Source organism: Oryzias melastigma, linkage group LG2 (genome assembly GCF_002922805.2).
Source record: "Oryzias melastigma strain HK-1 linkage group LG2, ASM292280v2, whole genome shotgun sequence".
Taxonomy (NCBI): domain Eukaryota; kingdom Metazoa; phylum Chordata; class Actinopteri; order Beloniformes; family Adrianichthyidae; genus Oryzias; species Oryzias melastigma.
In genome coordinates, this window is record NC_050513.1 from 14,707,287 (window position 1) to 14,717,118 (window position 9,832).

The 9,832-nt window shown below is 39.0% G+C and overlaps 1 protein-coding gene across 1 annotated transcript in view; it reads left to right on the plus strand.

Annotated features, from left to right (window-relative positions):
- LOC112156672 (collagen alpha-1(XVIII) chain) overlaps positions 1–1,758 on the plus strand; it is a gene marked incomplete in the record, with an annotated part of 39,415 nt that extends 37,657 nt beyond the window's left edge. The window contains 1 exon segment of the mRNA XM_024288942.2: positions 1–1,758.
- Positions 1,759–9,832: the final 8,074 nt, after the last annotated feature.

Consider the following 9,832-nt stretch of genomic DNA (forward strand, 5'->3'; position numbering starts at 1 on the left):
TCTAGCTTGAATTTCATGTATGCTAACAAACTATATGTACTTCTTTTACACATATAAAAATGGCACTGGAGCAGGGGCAGAGCTACAGGGGGCATTGGGGGGTGGGGCTTCCAGTAAAAAATGTTGCCCCTCAATTTTTGAGTCAGTATTAGTATCATTATTGACAAAGATTTAAAAAAAAAACATCAATACCTGCTTCTTTATGCATTGAAAAAAGGGTAACCAAACAGGGAAGTTGGAGGCTGACTCCGCCCACAGCCAAAATGATGGGGTGGGGCTTGGGAAGAGGATAGTTATCATTACAGGAGCTGCAGATCATGACGTGGGACTTAAATGGTTTGACCAATCCCGAAAATCAACTGTAATACCATGATTCAACCTGTAGGGGGCAGCACATAGGCTATTTTTGACTGTATTTTCAAGTTTTACTGTAATTTTGACAAACATACAGCACCTTTAAAGTCCCATTTATAGAGGTCAACAACTAAAAAAAAAACCCTTGATTTAGGGTTTGGTTACTCTTTAACCTTCCTCTTGTATTAACTTTCAGTGTTAACGGGTCAATTTTGACCCGTGTCTCAAATCAGCTTTAAAATACACTAAAAACAATCAGTAATACTTTTTTTTTTTTTTCGGTCATCTCTTGGTTATCTTGTTAGGCTTCCTTATCAATGAAAGTATTGGTTGTATTTTAATTTTTTTGTTGGTTTATGGAGGCTTTAAAAAAGTATATGCCTCAAAATATCAATAAAAATAAATAAAGTAACCTCAAGAGAATCATATTAATAAAACAAATGTACTTGAATTTTACTGGCAGTAAAATGTGTAGAACAGATCTCTGAAATGAATTAGCCTGATCTATTGGAAATTCTAAACTCTAGTTACTTTAATGGTGTTATGGGTCAGTTTTGACCCTTGCACATTTTCTTCAAGAACGTGAAAAAATGCATAAATATTTTTGTGAGCAATAGAACTTTAATCCAAACACATTGCTACAATAACAACCATCAAAAGTATTAGAAAGCTAATCAGAGAACATGTCTGGACATGCCTGAGTTTGTTTATATTGTAGCTATACTGGACTAAAGATCACATGATTTGTATGATTTGATATGTTTGATGAAATCTACTAATTATATTAATTTTGGCTCTAATTACTGGTTTATAATATATATTTTTAAAAATCAGTTCATAATTGACTCTAACACTAGATTTTTAGAATAAAGGAATACATCAATTTATTGAAATCAAGGTTCCTGACAAAGTGTTCACAGCTTTGATGGAATAAATTAACTTTAAGTGATTCTTTTCTGCACTTAAAAACTGAAACTGGTCGGTGCCGACTTTAACATATTCAATTAAGTGTTAGAAACACATTTTTGTCCTTTTGTTTTAAGTCTTTCGCTACTCTGTCCTCATTTCCCTTCCACAGTCTTCTGCCCCCACATAAAATGTTTTAGCTCCGCCCCTGCACTTGAGTAATTGTGTTTTTTTTCTTTGTAACAAAATGTTTAAACAAAAAAAAATCTCGTTTTTACAGTAATATTTTCTTCTAAAACGACAGTATTTGATGTTTTTACAAACCATAACTTTATAGTTTACAGCAATCAAATGTCTGTACAGATATCTGACAAGAAACCATCCATAAATGTGTCTGTCTCTATTGTTTTTCCTGGACATGCAGAAGGATATATGCTCTTTTGTAAAATAAAATCTGTGATTGTTTCTTAAACAAAAGAAATAAGAGTTTAAATGATGATTTGTTATTTTTTTGGCCAAAAACTACATTTTCCAAACATCCCCGTCTTGGTTGTGTTGCCGTTAAATGTTTAGTCTCCTGTTTCCACAGCGGCACTCACTGTAAAACGTTTTTTCAACACTTTTTGTTGAAGATGTTGGAAGACTTCATACTTTGGTGAGTAAACTTCCTTTTTTTTTTTTTTTACTTAAAACGTCAATCGTTTCTAAATAATGTAGGGCATCATGTGTAGTTTAAGTGATACATTTTAACTTCAGGTTTGTCAATTTAGCCTAGAGACTCGAGGGCCACATGCGGCCCATTCAACTATTTAATCCAGTCCGAAAACGAGAATAAATTACAGTAATAATCCTTATTTGCTTTTTTTCCCCCCCTATAATTGGGTTGTGACCCCATAGATGGTGCACTATAAATACATTGACCTTTATCTGGATGCAGAGAATTATTCTTAATTTTCGTGGTATTGGTAGAATTGCTTTTTTCTTTTTTTTTTAAAGTTGATATGTTTTCTGAGTCACTTATTTTTCCTGATCATTTCAACACCACATGAATGCAGCATTTCTCCAAGTTTACGGTTTTCCCTGAAACCATTGGTGCAATTGGTACTAAAATAAAAGCTCAATGTTTTTTATTAATTCAAAAATTGAAATGTTTCATTCAGATTTGATGTTATTTCTTTCTCTCATGACTGAGGTGGATTATCCAAACACTCTGGTCCTGGTTCTGTCAAGTTTTAGAACCCTTTGTAGCCCACAAGTCAAAAAGTTTGCTCAGCCATGATTTAGTCTATTTCACCCAGAATGTCATTGAATTTGGAAACGATTGTTTTTTTGTTTGTTTTATGTGCGTATGTGTGTGTTTTAAAGTGACTGCACCAATTTATTTCAATTCATCTTTTCATATTTTCTTCTGCTTTTGAAATCTGAGGTTAAGTAAAAAAAAAACATTTTTGGGGTGAACAATAAAAATTATGGAAAGTATTTCCATCTAACTCAAATGTGATTATATAGCAATAAACATTTGTATTGGGAGATCTCAATGCAAGTATGTTGGCGCACCATAATTGAATGATGCTACTGTAACATGATGATGAAGGTGCAGTTTAACTAGTTTTGTATACATTATGGAAACATAGATAGATATAATCTTGTTGAGTCATCTCAACTTGATTTGTAATGTTAGGTGCTACTTAATTTTATAGGGTATTTTTCAAAATTAAAATTTAAGTACTTCATGCTAAAAGCAAAAACAAGTCGATTTTCAAAAAAGTCAGAAACGGTTTAACTATCAAAATTTTTTGTCAGTGTGAAACATATTCAGATAGTACTGTAGAAATGCTATGATTAAGGAGGCTGAGAAATATACATTTTATAAATGTATATTTATATATGAAAGTTATAATGAACTCTTGCTTTATTTTTCAAATTCTACGAAAAATGCCAGACAACAAAACACATAGACAAAGACCCACACTTAAACCGCAATCCGCCCAGACAGGCAAAGGGAATGGTATGCCACAATTCCTTGCACTGCCCAATGTGTATGTGACCATCACTACAATACTTGTTGACATTCAGTAATTTAAACACAAATCCAGTTCAACTCCATCCGGTGTCTAGGAGAAAATAAAAACCAATAACACTGAGTCAACTTAAGTGTGAATACATTTTTGTTTTAGTCTTGTGACCTTATGTCAAGTGACCCTACTAGTGTGCCTACAAAAAGCACCCCCTTGAGGACCATCTTGTTAAGAGTAGAGGGAAAATTCAGTGGATCCCAAACCAGATGTGTAACATTTCATCAAACCAGAATCTGGACATAATTGAGGTCTTAATACCTAGTGTTCCCTCCTTTTGCCTCAATAAGAGCTTGAAGTCTCTTGTTGATGTAGTTCTTTATTTTCTCTAATGATAAAGCAGCCCATTCTTTTTAGCAGAGAAACCTCAAGTTCCTTTAAGTTCTTGCTTGAACTGCCTGTTTGAGCTCAGGAGACGACTCTAGAACCTTCACCTTAGTCTGTAGGAACCAATGACAGGCGGACTTGTATTTTGAAATGTCTAGATGTGTCCCGTTCGCAGGCTTCAAACATAAGAGTACCAGTTTTTTTTCTTTTTTTTTTTTTTTTTGCAGTATCTTAAGAATCATGCTGCATTCGTCTTGCCATCAACTTTGACCAAGTTTCCTGTATTTTTGTAGCTCACACATCCCCAACCCATCAGGGGTACGCCTCCGTGTTTCACAATAGGAATAGAGTTATTTTCATCACAGACCTTATGACTCATCTCCCAAAAAAACGCTAAGGTGAATGTGACAGACGCTAACAAGAAAGATAGAACCACTCACAGAGGACGAAGAAACACCAACAGTGGGATTAGCTCTGCTCAGTGTACAGAAGAACCAGGTTGGAGAGAGCTGAATTTATTCAAGCAGATGTTCCTGTTTTGTTCTTCTGGCAGTGAGTCTTCATGAAAATCTTTTCTATTGTCTACTGATAAAAGTTTCTTTAAGAAAAGGAAAAAACGTGTTTTATTAAGGTGTCTTGAGACAGCTTTCTTTATAGAAACTCTAGTTCAGTTTGATCCGTGGATGTGCTGTCAGGCTCCCTAAATGTTCGGTAAACAGTCGTTTCAAACAGAAAGAAAGAAATCTGATTCCTGCTGAACTGAAACAAGAAACTGTTCCATGATGATACAATTTTAGACAAGGAATCTGTAAAAAAAAAAAGGGGGGGGGGGGTTACTAAAAGAAACAAAACACTCATCTGAACCCAAAAATCTAGACGATATTCATGAAGTGGAGGTTTTATCTGAGCAAATGTAAGAAAACTTTCCCCTCTACTTCCTCAGAAACATCTATTTTACTGTGACGTAAAACCTTTTCAACGAAAACCCCATTAAAGGAGTTTGTTAAGACTCCAGAACAGTCATCTTCATGAAGTTGTTGTTTGTGACTTGTTTAACCAGATGACCCCACCCTTACATTGAGGTGTTAGCCCCTCCATGACAAAGGTGGACAAGACTTCATGTCTGTCAGTGGACAACAGTGAAGATCGACAATCATTGAAAAAAAAACCGTTCAGTGCACTGTCTTGTGGGGTCCAGATGACCCCACTTTTAATGTAAACAAGCCTAGGAGAGCGAGGGAGTTACTCTAAACTACTGCTGCATGCAGAAACTTGCTCAGGGAGAAGCTCTGCTGAAGAATTTGGACAAGTCAGTGAGATCATGTTTCTGCATGTCGTAGCATAAAAATACATTTTGATTCCCCCTTATGCTGCCAGAGTGTGTCTGTTCTCTTCTGTGCAGTGATAAGTCTGTGCTTCTGGGAGGAAAAAAGAACAGCAGAGAAGGAAACTGAACTCTCAGAAAGGAGAAAGTTCCCCTCATTAAACATTCATATGATAACAAACAGTTTTTCAAATTAGTCTGGAAGCTTCCACCTTTACTTCCCTCCTTTTCATTTTTTTGCAACAGGCTTTTTAAGCAACATGGGAGGGTTCCAATTCAATCCCTGCTGTGAGCAAGAAAAAGCAACAACAACTCTTCTCTAGAAGGTTATGACATTGATAATACTCGAGATATTGTCAATGTCTTGAGTTTTTAGGTCAGTTTTTGGAATCTATGCTCAAAACTAGGCATTTTCTGGATGCACATTGAAAGTTCAACCAGTTGAAATTGAAGTTGAAAAGCCTGGATTTGCATCGACACGTTACACCAAAATTCTTCCAGCTGTAGGTGGCGGGCAAGTGCTGGTAAACAGTAAGCTAAGAGTGTGTTCATGAAAGTGCAACATATTCCCAGTGTGAATGTAGCATTGGACTTAAACAACAACTTCACTTGTGTGTTGTTGTCTTTCCTCCTTATATACTGTTTTTGTTTTATTTTTCTCTAACTTCTCCTGTTCAGCAGCAGAGCAAGCAGATAATAGTTGAATGTTTTGTGTTGGACAGATGTTACTGTTAAGCTACATTCACACCCAGCATGTGTTGCATGTTGAAGAATGCGCTTTTCTAATATGATGTTCTTCTTTTGTTTACTTGCTCTTGTCCGCCAAGTGCCTGAATGACTCAGTTGGCTGCATGCAGAGCTGACATATGGAAATCCAGGGTTTGTATCTCATGGGGGTTCAATGACCTGAATCCAGTGTGGGTTCTTGGGCAAAACCCTTCACGCTACTGCCTAACTGTGTAGCCATATCGGGGCCCTAGTCTGGGTCCATGTGCCGGTCCCCAGCTCAGAGAAAATACAGGGTTTTATCATTTAGGGCATCTGACAGAAAAGGTGCGAAGGTGAGCTGACATCTGTGCTCAGATGAGTGTCTGTGTTCTACTGTGGAGGATTATAGAATGTAGAAAGTGAGACAAAAGAAGGAGTCACCCCCAATGCCAATCCCAGCAAAAGGTGATGCAACAGAGGGTGCCAAATCAAATATAGTTAATATTTAAATAAAGTATTTTATAACTGAAAGACTATTGAAAATGCTATTCCTCACATATCCCAGATTTTATGCAAAGCAGATCAAGCACAATAATTGAAATCAGTTTGTTTATCGTGAATATTATCTACATTCACCTGAACCTGAGAGGAAACACAAGAGAAGAGCCCATCAGTGGAGGAGCAGCTGATCTGTTAGTGAAGGAGGATCAGAGCTGATGATGAGTGTTTCCTCTGCAGATGAAGGTAGAAAGTGTGTATGAGCTGATCCAGTGGATCCAGTGAATCCAGCAGCATGGATCAGTGGGAGGACACACAGGAGGGAGCCCCTCCCTCTAAAAAAGGAAGAGTTGGGGAGGATGAGAGCCAGAGCATTCTTCACAGGAACCAACCTGGACCTGGATATGAACCCAGCTGTGTGTCCTTCAACAGTGACCAGTCAAAGGATTTACCTATTAAATTTGATGACGGCAGTTCAAGAGTTGGGAAAGATGAGAGCCAGAGCAAAACTCAGAGGTGAGATGAACATCTCTAACTTTCCACGACTCTTCTTCATGTCAGAGCTCAGAACTCACATCAACAACCTTCATTCTTCACAGGAACCAACCTGGAGCTGAAGATGATTCCAGGTGTGAGTCCTTCAGCAGTGACCAGTCAATGGATTTACCTATTAAATTCGATGACATCAGCTCAGGAGTGGACCAGTAAGTATTTGTGAGAGTAAAAGGATACTGGATAATAGTTCAGATGATCAATAATTTTCAGCTAATGACTTGAGGTCTGGTTGAGTTCTTGATTTCTGATCAGACCCACTGGGGCATCATATGTGATCAGATCTTCTGAGTTCTGAAAGTCTTTCTGAGAGCAGAGATGTTGCAAAACACATTGATTGCTGACTCTGACTGACACCATCCACAATCTGATCTAAACTAACATTAGGATTAAGTGCCTTGCTCCATGTCACTTTAGCAGGGATGTGCAGCTTTATAGAAAGTGTTGGTAAAAGCTGATGGTGCTCAAAATGAACTAAAAGCTGCAAACATTTACAGACTGAGCTGTTGATTCTCAGAGGATCAGCAGGACCAGTGCATTTTTTTACACCACAGTGAGTCATCTGGTTCCCTGTTCATATTCACATCTGATTTCATGGACCTTCACCTGGGATTAGTCTCTGTGCACACAGACAGAACATAGTTCATTATTGATGATTCTCCACAGAGTGGACCAGCAGACTCCAGAGACTCCCAGTGGTCCGTCTGTCCAGCAGGATCAAATACAGCTGGACTCCATATTTCAGGTCTGTATAAACAACTAACTTTCCATCATTCTGTTCAGTCATTTTCATTCTTTACTTTGTAATAGTAATAATAGTATTAGTCACAATATATTTAATTTATGTGGCATCTTTCTAAACTCTCAAGGTCACCTTAAGGGAGGAAAGAGTAGAAGCAAAATAATAATAATAATTACAACATAAGTAAAAGTGGGTGATGTAATCAAGAGTGAGATATTTACAAATAGATGGATTCTGAGATTTACTCTAAAGAATAAAAACAAGTCAGTATTCTGGATGTCATAGGGGAGAGTGTTCCAAAGCTAGCAATGGGAGTAGTATTGACAGCCAGCTGGGGGGCAGCAGAGAATCTAAGAGAGTGGGTGGGAATGGAAGTATGGAAGAGATACATAAGGTAGGGAGGGGCTGTGGAGGGCTTCAATATTCAAGAGTATCTTGAAATTGATTTGGTGAGTAACAGGAAACCAATGGAGGGGACGCACAACAAGAGTGAGGTGATGGATAAAGGGCGACCGAGAGATGATTGGAGCAAGGGAGTTTTGAACCAATTAAAGTTTATATAAAGTTTTCTGTGGAAGTCAAAACAAAAGGAAATTCCAGTGGTCGAGATGGGAGGTAACTAGGCTGTGCACAAGGACAGCAGTGAAGTAGGAGTGTGGGAGAGACAAAGACGGCAAATGTTACAAAGGTGGAAGTAAGCAGACCGGGTGATCATAGTAATGTGGACACAAAAAGAGAGTATAATCAAGGTTGACACTCGGACCTTTTACCTAAGGAGAGGAGAGGATCCACCCTGCAGAGGAAGATCCTTTTGGTCGCTTGTGTTTGGGATCTCGTTCTTTTAGTCATGACCCAGAACACATGACCATTGGCAAGTATTGGTATAAACATCAACCAAACTCTTCTCTTCAGTGCCCTGGCATACACTTTCCCAGTGTGCAGTGGGATTCCCCAGTAGTTATAACACTGTCCGGTCCCTCTTCTTGAAAAGGGGAACAACCTCTCCATCATCTAGTGCAAGGTACTGTCTCTGACAGCAGCACAATGATGCAGAGACGTGTCAGCCAAGACAGTCCCACACCTTCCAGAGACTTGAGGTACTCTGGGTGGACTTCATCCAATCCTGGTGCAAAAAACAGTAGGCTGGTGCATGCTTCTCCAATCAAGACTGGAGTCTTGATTGGAGAAGTGGCTTCAACTGAGAAGGGGGAGGAACAAGTGAGGAGCACATGAATAGAGATAGGGGATCCAAACACACCTGTTTGTCTTGGGTAGACCCTAGCTCAGTGAATCACTCAATCTCTCAAACCTCTCCACCCCATTAAGGTGGTTGTTCAGGGAGCAGGGCTGGTGGTAGATCTTGAGGAATTGATCAGAGCTTGCCAAGTTCAATGGCAAAGCACTGTAGCAGAGCTGTTGATAGTTGCTAAACAAAAGACAGAATGCCCCAAACGTTAATCCACATTGAGCAGGAGGCATGGAGGAGATGTAGCAGACAGGCTAGCTTACACTCTCACAGCAGACGTGCTGGTAAGCTAAAAACACATAGACTCAGATGATAAATCACAGATGAAGCTAGTCAGAAGGGATTAGCAAAATATCCTGACATTGGCAGTAGAAGATATAGATTCATAGACCCAAAGACAACTAACAGGTTTCAATAGAACCCAGGGAGCAGACATGGCGCACCAGTGCTTAATCCCCCAGAAACTTGTAGACCAGTGGATTGTCAGTGTGTCCAACATGGAGCTGATGTTTGGCTCCATGACTTCACTCTGATTGGCTCATTCATCTAGAATTCTGTTGCAGCTGCTGGAGGACAACATTGTCACTTTTGTGAAGAAGGAGCTGAAGAAGATCCAGAAGATTCTGAGTCAGAGGGAGGATAAGGAGAGGCTGGATGATGAAGATGAAGAGAAGAGGAGCAGCAGAGAGTCCCTGATGAAGATCACAGAGAACTTCCTGAGAAAAATGAAGCAGGAGGAGCTGGCTGATCGACTGCAGAACAGTAAGAGGATTTCTCTGAAGGTTTCAGCTGCTGGATAAATGAAGATTTAGTGATGTCTCAACACATGAAACAACATGGATTCAAATCCTGATCATTCTGGGCTGCTGAGTGTTTACTAACTCTGCTTGTTGTTTTCATTCAGGACCTCCTGCTGCAGTTTGTCAACATAAAGTCCAATCTGGTCTGAAGAAGAAGTTCCAGTGTGTGTTTGAGGGAATTGCTAAAGCAGGATATCCAACCCTTCTGAATGTGATCTACACAGAGCTCTACATCACAGAGGGAGGAACTGGAGAGCTGAATGAAGAACATGAGGTCAGACAGATTGAAGCAGCATCCAG